Source organism: Pteronotus mesoamericanus, unplaced genomic scaffold (genome assembly GCF_021234165.1).
Source record: "Pteronotus mesoamericanus isolate MK-2021 breed Mesoamerican mustached bat unplaced genomic scaffold, CSHL_Meso_final contig_74, whole genome shotgun sequence".
Lineage (NCBI taxonomy): Eukaryota > Metazoa > Chordata > Mammalia > Chiroptera > Mormoopidae > Pteronotus > Pteronotus mesoamericanus.
This window is the reverse complement of record NW_026555247.1, coordinates 1471482-1490131: the sequence shown is the minus strand read 5'-3', so window position 1 is coordinate 1490131 and position 18650 is coordinate 1471482. Positions and strand designations below refer to the sequence as shown.

Below are 18650 nucleotides of genomic sequence, written 5' to 3'. Positions count from 1 at the left end.
ATATATGAGGCCATTAGTTTCTTCTAGGATATTAATAAACCAAAACATGAAATGCTGAAATCAAAACAAAAGATATTAGTATTTGAGGCTAATCATCATATAGATTGTTAGTTCCTTAAATGTATCCCTCCTTATATAATGTTAATAAAGGGACTATTTTTACCGCAAAGAAAATTTTATTTTATGTCACTGGCCATGAATTTTTGTCATTAGTTATTATATAAATGATGCCATTATCCAAATGTCATGATCATTTTATGTCCACAATTCCCTTTGTATTTACAGAATTTTCATATAGAAGAGATGTAATTTTAATCACTTTTTCATTTGAGTCACTTTATGTAAAAAATAAATGAATAACCTAAAACATCTAAGTCTCTAGAACAGATTTTCCAATGCACTCACAGAAATGGCTAAACAGTAAGATTGTCTGAAACAACTTCCACATCCACATCCTGTTGTGCTTTCTGTACCATTCTGCCTCCCAGCTGCCTTCCTTTGCATGCAAAGGGCCAGACCAGACGAATGTTTTGCTTGACTTCTCTGATGTCTTGAGCTTTCTGTAGTCCTTTATTTTTCTTCAACCTGTTCATTATAAATTTAGCTTGCCATTTCTGTTTGATCTCTTCGACTCTCTTCATTGCATTAATTTTATTCCACAGCCCTTGCTGGTATTTGACAGGTTCATTTCTACGTTTTTCAAATTCAAATGAATTACCCACTGTAAGCTTTTTGCCGGCTGCTTTATGGAATGCTTTAGTTCACCTGACCTTGAGAGGATTGTCCTTCTTTTTAAAGTTTTTATGACACTTGGATTTACAGAACCTGAACACCTTGCAATCATTGCAGATGAACATCATGCCATGGCCAGGCTATATGGGCCCCAAAGAGAAGTAACACTTCTTCAGATGCATGATGAATGTGTGTGGGGACCCGAGAAACTTCTAAAAGCTCAGTGCAGTTTTAGTACTATGCTAAAGTCTATGCTGATAAAATAAGATAGCACACTGGGTTGTTGCTTAAATGTCAGAAAGATCCTTTGTTTTATAAAAAGAGTCAGGACAGATTTTAAAAGAATTAAACTTCGCTCTTAAAAATTCTTTCAATGTTCCAATGTTCAAGAGCATGATAGTAATATTACATGAAGTGAGGTACATCTGTATCCCCCCGCACGCGCAATATTTAATTTGAAAAGATTGCCAAAGACTCTAATGTATTTCAAATTATGTACGCTCTAATGAAATGTTTTTCAGTTTATTCCATTGGTAAAAGCCATAAAACGGTGGACAGATCAATGAACAGCAGTGATATTTCCTTTAAATTTAGCACCATAAATCATGTTGGCTTTACAGAAGCACACGCACAGTATGTGGGGGATTTGGTCTATTGTAGTTAGTGGCTGTGTTTTACTATTTGCAAAAATCTCAGCGGAGGGTGAAAGTGGGAGGGAAAGTATAAGGCAAAGGTGTTGGGAAACGCCCTGTTTGGTTTCAGGAACTGTAACCCCGCTGACAGGTGAGAAGACCCTGAGGCTGGAAATAATCAAAGAGGCCTTGGGAAAACAGGCCACTGAGGAGAGGAATCCTGTCCCCCCTGGCTGGGGTGCAGCCCCTGCCCCCCTCACATCACCCTGCTTGGCCCTGTGATGGTCAATTGTTGATGACGGGTAAGTTTTCTCATGAGGAGAAACAGCTTAAGACAGACATCAGCCAGTATGGGCCCCAAACATGGACTTGGGGACACGGAGAAAGGGCAAAAAGGCCCGCACCCCTCAGCTTGGCTTGGACACGGCTGAAGTCCTCGTTCTATCTGAGAGAAGTCTCCTTGTCTCTTGGCAGCTCCCTCCCACTGCCTGGCTCAGGCTCGAAACAATACTGGAGACAGTCCTAAGCTAGATCTGGCGGTTCCCAGGGAAAATCAGCCCTAAAAGTAAATTCTTTAAAGTATTCTTTGTTTTTCCCTCAAAAACATAGCCAGCTCATGCTGGGAAGGAAATTTACATTATTTGCAGACCCTACCCCTATACCCTTCGGTGCTCTTATGTTTACTACGCTCTCATCTTTACTTGTTTCTCGTTTTCTAGTCTCCTCTCCGGACCCATGTAAATTGGTGTGTTCCTGCCATTTGTTTTCTTCAAAGCATCATCTATTCTCTGTAAACATTAACCTACTGATGTAATGAGATAACCTGTGCATTCCTATTACCTAGCCCCACTGATAACCCTTTCAATAAAAGCCTTTGAACAAAAGGGCTCGGGGCCTTTCCCACTAGAGCGAAGAGCCACATCCCTTCTCCTGGCACACAGAGAAGTGTCTGCAATGACTCGTGTTTATTCCCCGATCTGTGACGCCCCCGGGATGGGCTCCGGGGGATTCAGAGTCCGCGCTCCCATCTCAGCTGGCCCGGGACCGTGACCCTCAGATCCGGGAGTGCTGCGCTCTCCTCGCTGTGCTCGGTCCCCTGCGGCAGTTGTCGCCAAGACCAGGAACGAGCAGTGACCCGCAGCGCTCACCCATGCGACACAGAGGTGCTTGTATGGATGGGTGTGTTCTGAATGTGATATGTGTGTGCAAACGTATTAAAAGATAGAGTTGGCTTATTCAACCTTGGGTCACGTATTTTAGGAGAGCTGGGTTGACACATTTGAAGGAGACTGAAATACAGCAGTTCCTCCTTTTCCTTAAGTTTTGTTCTCTCTGATTTCAGAAAATATTACATAGACAGTTTCAGAAATAAACAATTCATAAGTTTTAAATTGTGTACCACCCTGAGGACCTCTCTTCATCTCATCACATGGCGTTGTATCGTCTCACACCGCCACAGGAAGAAGGGTGAAGATACTACAAAAGGTATTCTGAGAGAGAGAGAGAGAGAGAGAGAGAGAGAGAGAGAGAGAGAGAGAGAGAGAGAGAGAGAGAGAGAGAGAGAGAGAGAGAAACCACATTCACATAACTTTTGCCACAGTATATAGTTATTATTGTTTTATTATTGTTGATAATCTCTTGCTGTGCTTAACTTACAAATTTGACTTTACCATCGAAAAAAATGGTATATACATTGTTCTGCATCCATCCACTGAGGGTCTTGGAATATATCCCCTGCTGATAAGTAGGAACTACTGTAAAAATTACAGGAATCATGGGAAAATTTTCATCCACATTTCTTAAGAGGGTAAGCAATGCATCTCTTTAAGAAAAAAAGAAAAACAAAATATGGGAACTGAATTTATAGAAGCCCCTTAAAAAAAATAAGAACAAAGAATATGGAATAATACCATAGTAAAAATACAATTTAATTAAAGCTAGAAAAAGGTAACTATTAAATAGATTCTCAAATAAAAGGGAAGATTGAGGAAGAAAGATTTCCTAAATATCCAGAAACTGGAATTATGGAATTTGGACTCCTAATAGAAAATTTATTATGCTTTCATAATTTTATGACTAGAATAAGTTAATGTTTACAATACTGTATAGTAGAGAAATTTCTAGGAGTTTTAACTAAACAAATTTAAAATACCGGTAACAGGATAAGTATTTGTGAGTTAAACATATTTTATCTTTTACTATACAATAGAAGCACAATTTTATATGGAGAACCCAAGTTCATTTTCATTCATTGATTAATCCTTACATCATTCCAGTGAGGTCAGTGGGTTCATTTGTTTTGGATATATAGTGAGGCAGAAACTAGTTAACTACCTGAGCAAGCTGTGTGACTGCCCAGACACTCACTTCATTACCGGGGGGTTAGCTGGGAAGATAGCGTGCGTTCCTGATTCACAGTGCACCCTTTCCTCATTGTAAAACTTCTTCTCATTTACATTTTCAGTTTAAGCAACATAGATTGTATACCTGGAAGGGTTCTAAACAAGACAGAAAGAAATAAGGTAGGGTTTCTTTCTGGCTTTTCCCACCCAGATTCATAGAGTGGGGTCTTCCATGAACTTAGGAAAGGGGTTTGGATGTAGAGCAGCCTGCAAATGGCAAATGCCTGCTGCAGGGCCAAAACTTTAAGCTGAAATTATGAAGTGAAGACAAACATTTTGCTTCTTAAAAATTGTTCTTTATTGGAAGTTGGTGCTAAATACATGTTAGCTTTAGATACCAACTAAGCTAAATAGGGTCTCTGTCTCAGCCATGAGATTTACCATTTCATGTTTTAACTTTTTGCAAGAAACTTGCAAAGGAAATTCATTTTTTTTACACAGTAATAAAGAGAATTTAAATATATATTTAATCACATTTTTACCCAAAAGATTTCTTGTACATGTTCAAATGGGCATTACCTCTAACTTCTGTGGCTTCTCTGAGTAAGGCTATAATTTACTGGCTAATTCATAAGAGCATAGTCTTAATAAGTGCTTTATATGTATATTAACCCCATTCTCATAACAACCCTAACAGGTAGGCATGATTATACTCTCCATGTTGCAGATGAAAAGCTGAAGCCCAAAACATCAAGTACAATAACTTGCAAGTTCACACAGGTAACAAATGGCAATTGGCCCCAGGCTGGCAGGCTCCAGAGCCTGTAACATTAGCCACCACAACAGTTAAGCCACATTAGCACATATAACAAAGTGATCATCAAATATGTTCAACTTTATGTAATGCCTTGGCAAAATTTAGTTTTTCTTATACATTGTTTTCTGTGCTGCTCCACTAAAATGTTATAAACCAGGGAAACAATGTCATCTTAATCATTAGGAGTACAGAAATAGGAAACATTTAATGTTTGTATGAGTCAATGTAAACAGAAGAAATCATGAAAAAGGCATGAAAGAGAGGAAAAAAATCTTTGAAAACTTCTTAAGGGCAGCCCTGGTCGGTTAGCTCTGTTGGTTGGAGCATTGTTTTCCTGTGCCAAGGTTGCAGGTTCAATCCCCAGGAAGGACACATGTAAGAAACAACTAATGAGTGCGTGGACAAGAGAAACAACAAATCGATGTTTTTCTCTCTCTTGCTCTCTCTCTCAAAATCAATCAATAAAAAAAAGAATTAAAAAAATCTCCTTAAGGGCATTGCTAAGTTAGCCAATGTCCTTCACCTTTCAACCATAAAAGTTACGTTTAATTTTTTGGGAAGACAGTGGTCTTTGCTGTTTTTAACATCTTACAATACTATAGAGAAACAAACTGACATAAAAATGAAAGAACAAACCAAGTCTGAATTTAAAGTAAGACAAAAAAAGCATAGGGCTTTTCAAATGTAAACATTAAATACATCAATACTGAGCATCTATACTTTTATTACATAAATCAGAAACTAGACAATCTAATCAAGTTAAATTATGCTCATATACCATAGATAAACCATTCAGAAGAATCTCATTTTATATTCTTCTTGCTCCTAATTTCACCTGACATCTTTTGTCCAAAGTTTCCTTCCATGAAGTATATTTCTGCATAGATTTCCACATAATGTCCTTTCATTACTTGTGCTTACAGATCACTTTCTTACTCTTTTTTAAAAAGTTTTATGTATTTTTAGAGAGAGAAGAGGGAAGGAAAGACAGGAAGAGAAACATTGCTGTGTGAAACATCGACTGGTTGCCTTTTGCACGCCCCCAACTGGGGACCCGGCCCGCAGTCCAGGTACATGCCCTGACCCAGAATTGAACCAGTGACATTTCGGTTGGTAGACCGACACTCAATCCACTGAGCCACACCAGTCAGGGCTCTTTCTTACTCTTAATTTTGTACTTAATTTCTCTTCAGACCTTTGCTACTCAGTTTTTGCTTCATTGAATTTCAGTTGTTTGTACTGTGCAGTATTGTTGTTGATTTTTCTGGAGATTCTAATGGAGTCCTATGGAAAAATGCTCTTTTGACAAATGGCCAAGCGAGGTTATCTCTATGTCAAGAGATTATTTGGCGGGGGTTGGGGGGCGGGGGGCTCCTCACTACTGTTTATCAACCATCAGGTGGCTCTGCCGGGGCAGCATGGCTGCTGGAATCCTGAAAGACCTTGCTCCCTTAAAACATATTTTCTACCATAGACCCCAGATTTAACATTGGGGGCCTGTGTTAAAATAAAATGTGTTTTTTCAAAAGGGATTATTTAATGTTTTTCACTAAGAGTCCCATCACTCACCTTGAAGGACACTGAGGGAATGGAACTCAGGACAGGGAAGCCATGCAGGGGTGGGGCTGGTTCTTAGGGCAGGAGGGCTGTTGTGGGAGAGAGAAGCTTGACATGAGCATCAAAGCTCCAGGAGCTGAAAGTTTGCTCAGTCAAGAACTAGCACCTGGTGAGTAGGTTCCAGGCAGAATGTACAAATGGAAGGTGTGGAATACAAAAGGGAAGAATAATGAAGGTGAGTTCCCAGCTTGATTAACTGCTGCAGGTTAACTCTGATTAGTTATATTATACCAGGAATTTTTATTATCAGAGAAAGGAATAGTAACATTCTCCCCCTGCTTCCCCATCAAACCTGAGAAACACAGAGTAAAACTGACTTTGCAGAAAGAGGTTTTCTTAGGTAAAGTGAATGGAGAAATTTATTAGGCATCCTTTAATGCTTTAATAATTTAATGCTTTAATTATTTCAGTACATGAAATGATAATAAGATCCTATATATTTATTTGCCTAAGACATAACTCTAGTAATCACAACAAGCCAAAATGAAGAAGGAAGTGGGACTTGGAAGCACATTTTGTACACAGCTGCCATCTAGGAAAGCCTCTTTAAGAATTAGACTCTTACCCCGATTCTATTATCTTCTGCTTCACCCCCTCCCATTTTTCCTCTTCCTTTCAGAGTCAAAGCTTTCACTCATCTCAAATGATACAGAAATAGTATTAGACTCCTTAGGGAGAGTCATAGGAAGTTGGTTTTTTCCATGGCAGTATAATAAAGGAAATTAATTGGTATTGGAGGCAGCTGACATTTCCATTCACCATCCTAGTCAAGGATGTTGTCCTCATTCTCCAGCAGCAAGTCACGAATTCCTCTCACAAAGGCTGGGGAGGGAGAGCAACTGGAGCGAGGTCTTGAGAGACCCGAGTTCCACTCTTCCCTCACTTACTTGACATGTGCTCTGAGCAAAGCACTTCACCTCCATGAGTGGTAGTTTGCCCGTCTATAAAATGGGACCATAACCTGAGCCTGGACTGTTTCATCGACTGTATGTATTGCTTTAGGGACACCGAACTGACAGACCAACTAGGAAGCACTCAAAAACATATTTCACACAAAAATAAAATAGTTTCAGTAAAACTTTTATGTAACCTAAGTAAAAACAATGTAAATTCTTAATTACACACAGTTCAAATGATTTCTGTTCAACAGAGGGGGAGAGAGGCCTTCCCCACTTCCATTATGTACTATTTCCCCTTGGAAAAGCTACCCTCAGGAAAGCAAGCCAGGCAGGGAGTAATGCAGGGGCGTGGGCGTGGGGAAAGAAGCCCCTTACCATACACCAACTATGTGTTAGACACTTGCTTAGGCACTTCTTAGATGAATTAACTCAGGAAATCCTCACAAAATCTCCATGTGGTACACACTGTAATATCCCAGCTTTCCAGGGGCTGAGGTGGGGGACTTAACTTTCACACAGTCGTAAACTGGAGAGTTTGAACCCAATCTGTGTAGCCCTGTGATTCTGCCACTGAACTCTGCTCAACTGGGTTGCTGATCTATAAGCGATAACAGTCACCAGGGGAGCAAATTTACACACAAAAATCCTTATTTTTGTGCAAATGGCCTTTGATCAGTCAAACTTTTAGCATTTTGATTGTGAGCAGCAAGACTCATTTGAATAGATTCAGCTTAATAAAGTGAGCAAAACTCCACCCACCTCTGTTGCAATATTTAATAAGATAAGGTAGAATTTCATAAGAAATCCCTTAGGTCACCTTCTGTTACAGTCAGGAGTGGCAGGTCCAGATTTTTGGTCCAGCCTGGTGACTGACTCTATAAAGTATTTTCTGTGCTAACTTTCCTCAATTATAATAGCATGGATTCCTGCTAATAGATAGGAAAGAAAATAGAAGTTATGACACTATTTAGCCTTCAGGGATAAAGATTTACTGAAATGTTTTGAAATGTATGTGTAACAGAAGCCACTGCTTCTGTTCTGGCTTCCCTTGCACAGCTGTTGGGGTACAAGTAGCTTCACCTAGACAGTCTCATGCCCCTAAACTACCTCTTAAAAGGGCCTCCATTGTGGAAAAGTCGTCTGTGAATTCCAGGATAAGAGATTTAAAAGGCTGAAGAATTATCAAAAGGTCTGGTCTAGTTCTTGCTTAGTGAAAAAGGTAAACAGAATGGATGGGCTACCCACAGATGGCCTAGGGCTGGGCTGAATAGAAAGTATTTACTCAAGACCATCTGAATAGAAAGCAAATCCTGGTGGAAGGTAGCCAAGGCCCAGTGCGGTGATGCTGAGTACCCTGGGAAGGAGTCCAGAGGGGACAGAGGCCTTGTCTGTGAGGAGGCAGGTGGGAAAGGCCACTCAGGGTGGAGGCTGGCCTGCGTAAGGGCAGTGTGTTCTTAGGGATGCTTATTTCAAGGTCAGCCAAGGATGGAAAAGATAGAGGCTAAAAGGGACTGTACGGAGGCTGCTTAGGCAGCTGTAAAATGAGCAAGACAGTTTGGGTGATAAGGCCTGGGGATAGTCAGCAACAGAAAGCAGAAACAACAATTCCTTTCTTCAGTAAGCTTTATGCTCCCAGTAGACAAATGATCAAACAACAGCAACAAAATACCAATTATGGCTTGGTTTGCATTCAATTCTCTAAACATGCATGGAATGTCTACCCTGTGCAAGACCAAGTGCCAGATGCAAAGAGGAGGAGTTAACTCTAATAAAGCCATAAAAGAAAGGACAGAAGGGCAAAACACTAGTGGGGGAAAAAACAAGAGGAAGTCTCTGTATAGAGTTCTCTCAACTGTCTGGCTGCCTTGGCCTGAAGTGACCTCTCTTTCTCTAAATACGTCTATACTACCCTGTAGGCACTTTCTTGAGGCTTCCTATTTTATACGTAGCTCATTCATTTATAATGTAATATTTATGGAGAAGCTACTATGTGCCAGGAATTAAGAGATATAATAAGGGATTAGACTCAGTTTCTGCTGTCAAAGTACTTTGCTTCCCTGCCTGGCTCCATTAGTTCGAGGTCCACAGTCTTTTCAGCTAAGCTCTCACCCTGGACCCCTGAGCCCTCAGTTCCCAGATTAGGGTTCACACAGTGCTGCATCCCCAGTGCTCCATGCTTCGGCTACCACGGTGCCGACAGAGCTGCAGGCCACAAGCCCCCGTCGGGCTCCCTGCTCTTCCTCCTCCCCCCACCCTGCGCCACGGTCTGCCTCTTCAGCCTCACTTGTTGATCCCTTATGCATCCTGTTCCAAACCTTCCCACCCTTCCTTGCACTTCTATTCCATCTACCATCTTATTCATCAAATTTTTGAAATCTTGCCCAAGTATATTAAAAAATGCAATTTCGAGCCTGGCCAGTGTGGCTCAGTTGGTTGGATTGTCATCTCAAAACTGAAAGGCTGCAGGTTAGATTCCTGGTCAGGGCACATGTGTAGGTTGCAGTTTGATCCTTGGTTGGGGGAGCGTATCAGAGGCCACCAATCGATATTTCTCTCTCACATTGATGATTCTCTTTCTCCCTTCCTCTCTCTCTCTAAAAAGCAATACAAAAAATGTCCGGGGTGAGGATAAAAAACGCAATTCCCTTCGCATTTTTCTCCTGCCTTTCCCTCTGGCCTCCTTCTCTGCTTTCCTGCCCCAGAGGAAAAACAATCCCTGTTTGTTATCCTGTAGTTTCTCTACAAGGTCTTTCTCTCTGTTCACAAACAGACCAACCCCACATCTCCTATCCTGCTTCTAGCTCTTCCTTCTTCCCATTCTCAGCAGTAGAGTACATTTGAACTCTGCTCTCTCCTAGTCAGTCTTACCTCACACCACTCCACATTCTGCAAAGGTCACTGCTCCTGAAGAGGTCATTGGTGTCCCTCTCACTGTGAGACAATGACTGCTTGCCTGCCTGTGAGTCTTGGGGCTGTCACCTTCCATGGTTTCTGAGACACAGAGAATTCATATCTCTCCTGTTTTCTGACAGCCCACTTCCAGGCCCTGTCCTGGCTTCTCAGTTCTCGGTACTTATTTTTTCTTAACTATGTCCCTTCTCCTTGGGAGACCTCACAAACTCTGCACTACTGCTGTCACATTGGCGTTAGGATGTACTAAGTGTGTGTATAGGGACTTGATGTTTTCCTCAGTGTCAGACCCAAGTTTACAATTGCTTGCTAGATATCAGTGGTAACTCAGACACCACTTGTATGTCTCAGATAAACATATTATTGACTTTCTAGAGCTCAGGTATGAGCTTCAGTTATTTTTTATTCCTCCCCCCTCTCTCCTTCCCCACCCACACCACTTAATCACGTACCAAATTCAGCTCTTCCAGAACATCCTCATGTCTCTGTCCTCTTTCCTATTCCTGCTGTTACTTCTGTAGTTGAGGACTTGGAAGCATGTGGTGTAGTTGGAGGTATGGAGGCTAGCAGAACAGATTCCAATTCAAGTTCCACTGTAACCTAGGAATTGAGCCCAGGTTAAGTCACTCTCTACTACAACGTGTGGCACAATGCAGACATCAAAACATGTTAATTCTCTTCTCTTTATTTGGGTTGTTTAGACAGTCACTTTTATCTTCCTAAAACCCTGTTTAATATTACTTCCTTTCCCTGGTCAACCTCTTCTGGTAGGTTTCTGTTGCCTGAATGAATTTCATATCCCAAGACATGATAACCCAGACCTTCTATGATTTGTACCTATTTATTTCTACTAGACTCTGAGCACCTCTGCAGGACTGTAAACACCTACAAGATCAACTTTCTCCAACTCTATGACTGGGACACAGTAGAAGATTAACATGTATATCCCATGTTACTTTTCCACCAATATTTCCACCAACTTCAACAAGTGTTCACTCATTTCCTTTAATGAATTACTTCCTGGGACATACCCACTATGCCATAATTTCCTTGGGGCCATTGCATTTTGTTCATTTCTGTATTCTTCATTGAAAGCCTACTTTAAAAATGTTTATTGATAATTTTTAAATATTGATAGTTCTTAAAATTGTTGATGAGCACTAATGGTTCATTATAGTATTTTCTCTACATTTATGTATGATTTAAAAGTTCCATGATAAACAGTTCTTAAAAAATTAATAAATACAGAAATGAAATAATGAATGGATATATATTTTCCACTTCTCCACACTTGTTCCTTCTATTTGCCCCACATCTTATGTCCTCTTCATTTACACCAGTGCAAACAGTACAACTATGAAGACTCATCTTCCATAAAAGGGTCTCCAATTCTCCTAATTTTAAACTAATCTTTATCTACTCCTTATTCCTAAAGTATCGTTGCTATTTGTGGATGGGAAGCTAGTTCTACAAATATCTGTTCTCTCCTTCTTCCATAGAAAGATCTTGAATTTTTAGCTGAGCTTATGGTCACTCAGAAAACATTCCATTTCCTAGGCTTAATTATGGCTTGAAGTAACCTGGGGATGAAGCTCTCACCACCGAGATGTAAGTGGGATTGCACTATGGCAACTTCTGGGACTCTTCCTCACAAAACAACTGACCTGTATCCCTTGTCTCTTCTTTTTTCTGTGACCTCTATCATACTTTCTAGAATAGGGATATGATAGCAGGAGATCTAGCTGCTATCTTGGAGACCATGGCCACATCCTAGAGATCACAGGGCAATCACTTGGAAAGAGCAGGATCTCTGGGAAATTCATGGAATAGGCCCTGAACTGAATGCCTACCTGTGGAATTTTATGCAAGGGATAAAATTCTTGTTTTGTTAAAATTCTCTGTCTTGTTTAAATCACTCTTATTTTAGGTTTCTATTTCTCAGAGCCGAAATTATTCCTAGCAAGTACATATTTTTTCAATAACATTTCTGGGTTGTGAATATGCTGCAGGACAGGATGTTTCTTTTCCTTGGTTCTCCCCTTTCTACCTTGCTCACAGATTGCAGAAATGTGTCAATATTAGCAAGAGAAAGGTTTGCTTGCCTTGTGGACCAAATGTGAAAGACCTAGGCCCCATAGGGACTTATGGCTGCCCTGGCACCATGGACCTGAGACAATGCCCAGTATCTAGGGATCCTGTAGGAGAAGGGCTATAAATCACTTCATAGTTACTGAAGGACAAACTGAACGTCTATCATAACGATAAGTGTATTAACCATTATTTACCACTTGTTAAATTCTGTGCTAATTAGTGTGAGGAACTCACAAGACCCATCTTACAAACTGAGTAGGAAATACAAATAAGGAATACATGTAAATATAATATACATTATAAATGAAATAGGAGTTCAAAGAAGAAATATTCACATGGCCTGGATGGAAAAGCTAAAGATGACTTCAAAAGTTAAAGAGGAACAGATGAGTAGGAAAGAACAATTAAGATTTGGCTAGGCAACATGGACGAGAAAGTGATTCCAGAGGCTGGAAAATAATGAGCCAAACTTATGGAGCAGGGTTATGAGCCAAGGTCTTGAGTTTTTGAGCAGAGGGATAACAAAATATGCATTCCAGAGAACTGGTCTGGTTGAGTCCACCGAGACAGGGAGCTGCTTTTCCTCGTTGCCATAACATAGGTCCTGGCCTATTGAGGGGACCTAATATATGTTTGCTGAGAGAGTAAGTGAGTAAATAAATGTCTTATTTATAATAAATATAATCATCCTCTCTTCTTCATTCCAATGTGGTATATAATATGTGGCATGGTTCTCTCCCTTCTACTTCCGCTTTTGTTTTTTCTTTTAAAAATCCCTGCTTTTTTACTTTCAGCCTCTTTGCCCACCTTTCTCCCCTCCTTTCCTTTCTTGGTCTTTTTGGAGTCTAAAGTAGAAACACAGGAAATGGAATAGAAGGCATCCCAGCACAGGGCAGCCTGGTGATTGCTGTGTCCAGCAAGATGGACAGTGGTCACTGTAATCATTCCCTGTCACTTCCTGCCTGCAATGTTCCCGCTCTGACTCCAGAAAGAGGCCAGAACTACTTTTGCCAAGCTTACCAGTACAGAATGTCTTCAAGCTCAAGCTACTGCATTAACTACACTTTCCAAAATAGAATAATTTAGTTATCAGAAAAACCATATAGTGTCAGAAAAAGAATGTTGTACCTTCTTGTCTATTCATGGGCATCATTATTTTCTGACAAGAATCATTTCTTTTTTACAATCAGGTAACTCATCTTGAGTCAACTGCTTGCAATTGAGTCAACTTTCTGATAGGTGCTGTCAGAATAAATCCTATAAATTAAAAGCTTTATTTGTTAAAGTTAATGAAGTCTTATGGTAGAATTTTGAAGCTGGTTGATATATATTTTGCACAGCTAGCAAATACAGTCAAGCTGGATATTTTCTTTGATGACTACATATACTCATATTTGGTTTTACTTTCATACAAATTTAGTAAAGCCAAAGACAAAAAAAAAAACAAACAACACACTAAAAACCCAAAGAATAACCCGCAATCCCACTCTATACAGTTAACAGTTTCATATATGACCCCTTTATCTTTTTTCCCCTGCATTTATTTACATGATTTTAAATTTTTAAAAAATGAATGTATTTTCTTCTTCAATTAGGCAATATATCAAATTAATCAATATTGCTGCATACCATTCCCACAGATTACTATAGTTTTCTAAACTAAACTCCTATATTTTAGCATTAAAATTGTTTTTCATGTTTTGATATTGTAAATGATACCGAGAAGAACATTTTTATTCAAACATCTTAGTGCATCAACTCTATTTCCTAAGGATAAATTGTTTAATACAGAATTTCTGTGACTGAGGGTAAACATTTAAAGTATTTTCAATCCATCTTTCTGCTTTTTATTCCCTTTTACAAAACTTTTAGTTATGCTCTAACTTTAAGGAAACAATATACCAGGCCCAGGTAAATTGTGAAGTTCAAATCTTCTGTTTCAGATGCTTTATATGTCTGCTCTTTCCCACATCAAAGTATGTCCTCTAGAAACACGTTTGTGCCTTGGAATCCTGAGGGAATTGGTTCCAAGAACCACATCTCTACCCACTGTGGGTACTCAAGTACCTGGATGCTGAAGTTAGTTTATAAAATGGTATAGTATTTGCATATAACCTATGCACATCCTCTTCTCAACCTTCTTGCCCAGCCTTAGACACCATGGTCCACCTCTGTCATCACTTCCTTGCAAACTGCCCTTAACTCTGTTTCTCCATTCTCTCTCCATTTACTCAGCTAGCAATGCCCAAATTCTCCATCATAACTACACTTGTGTAACTGAATATGGAAGAGAGTTATACAATTGTGTTGATGAGCCTCATCTGAAATTCATGACACAGATTTCAAATGGACCCTTGACACTTCTGGAAAACTTGACTACAGTTTCTGCCCTCTAAAATACAAAGTCTGTCTGGAAAGAGTCCAGCCACTGTTAATGTAACCAGAAGGGTTTGCACAGCGTTGATGTAACCTGGCAGCCAAGGACTGGAGAGTGGACTGGAATATGCATGTGTGAACAATGACGGGCTTCACTGTACTAGTCAGCAGGGGCAAGTAGACACCATTGAACGAGCGTATGTACTGTGTGGCTGTTATATTCAAAATGACTGAGCAAGTAGAGCAATGAATCTGCATCTAATTTTGCATTAAGCTTGAACATTCCTTCATAGAAACTATTCGTATGATTCCGAATGTTTTCGGGGATGATGCAAGGAGTGCAGTGTGAATAAAAATGCAGCACAAATGCTTCAAAGATGGTCGAGAACCTGTTGAAAGTGATCCATGTTCTAGAAGGCCTACAATGAGCAGAACACCTGAGAATGTTGAATGTGTACGGGCTGCAATCAACAAAGTGTGGAGACTGACAGTGCGAGAACTAGAAGCTGATCTGGGGATTGCAAAAACTACTGTGCCTGAGATTTTGACACAGGACCTTGGCTTGAAATGTGTTGTGGCAAAATTCATTCCATAGCTTCTGATACTAGAGCAGAAGGAACATTGTGCTAAGTTACTAATGACTTGAGTCAAACCACTACCAATGACCATATTTCCTTGAGAAGGTCATAACCGGAGATGAATCGTGGGCCTACAGCTACAATCTGGAAATGAAGGCCGAGTCATCCCAATGGGAGTTGCCTGGTTTTTCATGCCCAAAGAAGACACGACAAAGTTGCAGAAAGATCAAGACCATGTTAACTATGTTTTTTGATTGGGAAGGCATTGTCCATCATGGATACACCCCTCCAGGCCAAACAATTAATAAGGAGTACTACCTCAATGTTCTTTGTTGGCTGAGGGATGCAATACGATGGAAACAGCCACAGCTATGGGCAACTGGTGATTAGCAGCTCACGCATCATGTCTTATGCAAAATTTTTCGGTGAAACATCGAATCACCCAGGTGACAGCCCTCCAATAGCCCAGATTTGGCATGCTGTGAGTTCTGGCTTTTCCCAAAACTAAAATCACTTTTGAAAGGGAAGAATTCCAGACCATTGATGAGATTCAGGAAAATACGACAGGGAAGCTGCTGGTGAGTCCAACAAAGGATTTTGCAGAGTGTTTTGAACAGTGGAAGAGATGCTGGGAAAACTGTGTGAGATCCCTAAATGCCTACTTTGAAGGGGATCAAGAGATTATTGTCCTATGTACAATGTTTCTTGTATCTTGAATCTTCTTCAGTAAATGTCTCTATTTTTCACATTACATATCTGGATACCTGCTGGACAGACCTTTATATTTATATCCTAACTTTTTCATTTTTTAAAATTTATTTTAGATTTTATTTATTTTTTGAGAGAGGAGAAGGGAGGGGGACAGAGAGAAACATTGATGTGTGAGAGCTACATTGATCAGTTACTTCTCACATGCCCCCAACCATAGACCTGGCCTGCAACCTAGGCATAAGCCCTGACCAGGAATTGAACCAGCGACCTTCTGGTTCTCAGTTCGGTGCTCAGTCCACCATGCCATACCAGCCAGGGCTATATAATATCTTTTTCTTTTCTCTCTATAATAAGTAAACCAATCTTCCATCTTTCTCCTGCATCTTCACTTTCAACTGATTACTGAGCCTCATAATCCATGATGAAAATAGAAACAATTAGATAGGAACTTGCTCTTTGTCTCACCATTAATTACCTACTTTGTGCTCACATTCTCTGCCTTCTGTCTTGTGGAGGCAAATGGAAGTGTCCCTCTCAAAGCAAAGGCAAATCTCCACCTGTGCTCTGGATCTCATCCCTTCCTGTCTACTCGAGGGCTTCAGTCTGTATCTTTACTTTCCCCCTCTCTACTCAGTCAGTTTCATCAGCATCTTTCAATCTCTTTTCTGTCATCCTAGAGAATTCCCCATTTTACTCCAAGTTTCCTTCAGCTACCAGCTCATTTCTTTACTCCTCATTCAGAAAAACTACCTGAAGTGATTATCTTTATTTTTCAAAAGTAAAGGTTTTTTAATCTATAATTTTGAAAAGGTAAATACATATAAATTTTAAAATGTTTCAAAAAACATGTATCAGAAAAGAAATGTTGTACCTTCTTGCATATTCTGTTTTCTTTCAAACCCACCCTTAGGCTTCTGTCACTAAAGGTAAACTCACTGTCAACTTCTTTTTCATCTGCCACAGTTGTCTACTGCTGTGGGGTGGACAAACATCCTTCTTTTTGGCCTCCCTGACACTCCCTGGTCCTCCTCTTACTTTCTAAGTCACTCCTGCCCAGTCACCCTTGCTGGCTGCTCCTCCTCTTCTGGCACTCTAAATGCTGGTGTGCATCAGGGTTCTCTTTTCCTTGCCTCCTTCTTTCCAGAGGTGGCTTTCTCTTGGAAACCCATAGCTCTTGGTAGTGTCTGTAGCCCAATGACTCTTAAATATACCTCTGTGCCATGATCTCTCCCCCAAGCCACAGACTTTGTTGAATTTACCTGTCACAGCTATTGGTGGGTCTAGTAGGTATTTCAAAATTAACATGCCCAATATGGGATATTTGATTTTTCTGCTTCTCCCCATTTTTTTCTACCTCCAAGCTTAACAATAGTCTTCCATGAACAGATCAAAAGTCTTGAGGTCATCCCAAATTATATATCAAATCTGTTCACTTCTTTCATCTCTATTGCTAACTTTAGTCAAAGCTTTCACCATCAATTCTCTCCTGAATCACTTGAAGAAAAACTTTACTCCTTTCCCTTTTTTCATTTTCATCCCTTCTCAATCCATACTCTACTAAGCACCCAGAGTGTTCTTTTTTTAAAAAAAATAATCAATTCATTATTCCTCTGCTTAAAATTCTCCACTGTGTTTCCATTAGATTTAAATTCCAAACTCCTTACCGCATTCTATATGCCCTATGTAATCTGACAACTGCACTTCATTTTTGACCTTGTACTGTACTTATACCCAATCACTATGATCCGAGTACACTTACTGACTTTCAGTTATTCAGACGGAATAAAAGGTAATAGATAAATGCAGCCCTGCACTAGGGCTTTTGCACTTGCTAAACCCTCTGCCTGGATCATCCTTTCTAAAGCAGTGCAAATTCACTATTCATTGTCTTGTTGTATGTCTTCATAGCTCTTTAACATTTTCAATAAAGTATCTTACTTTTAGCAGATATGCAATAAATATTTTTGAATAAATTAATGATGCTACTCAATGAAACTTTTTCACTGTTTGATTCATTTTTTTCATTATCTTTGATAAAAAAAATATGCTTGGACATATATCCAAGCAGAGTAAAGTTGAGAGAATTATGAATCGAATTACAAATAATTTATTGGCATCACATCAGAGTCAGCTCTTTTAAATGCTATATTTGAGATAGTTCCTGAGATTGTATTAAATAATAATCTAGCCATTTCTCCCTAATCTATCTACCTTTCACTGTTGATAAGGTAGAACTCTGACTCCTCTGACAAAGCAGTGTTCTTTTTGTCTATGGGCAAATGGGCAAGAATGAAGCATATACTGGCCACATACCTGTAAGCTACGCCTACTGCAGTTTTCTCCACAGTCCAGTGTTACTTACAATGTAGCTCTCATATGGGCCCTTTGTCTTTGACATTTTGCATGCTATTCTGAGTAGTGTCATACTGCATTAGGGCCCACCCTAATGGCCTCATTTTAAGTTAATTGCCTCTTTAAAGACCCTATTTTCAAATACTCATGCAGTCATATTCTGAGGCATTGGGGCTTAGGAGTTCAACAAGTGAATTTTGGGGGGTACAATTCAGCACATAACAGTGACAGAAAAAATCCTGATGGACACTTTCTTTGTCCAGGAACATTTACTCCAGCTCACTCTTGGGATGCCTTCATGGTACTGGGTGATTTCTAAGTGAATACCCCTACTTTCAGTCTTCAAATAGCTAAAACCCACCTGCCCACCAAAGCTTATAAAATGCTTTTACTTCCACCAGCCTTTTCTGAATCCTGTATTTCACCTTACTCTTTATCTCTCCCTCACTGTGGAGCAAGTATTGGAACCCTCCTGTGAGCTAAGACAATAATAGCATGTTGTCTGTACTTTCCTTATGAACTTGTTGCTGGTGTTATGGTACTTCGTATGTCCATCATTGCATCTGTTAGAGATGCATTGCATCTCTGAGGGA

At 39.9% G+C, this 18650-nt stretch overlaps 1 pseudogene; it reads right to left on the bottom strand.

Moving 5' to 3' along the window:
* Nucleotides 1–413: 413 nt before the first annotated feature.
* LOC129078799 (probable ribosome biogenesis protein RLP24) lies at nucleotides 414–914 on the bottom strand (annotated as a pseudogene).
* Nucleotides 915–18650: the final 17736 nt, after the last annotated feature.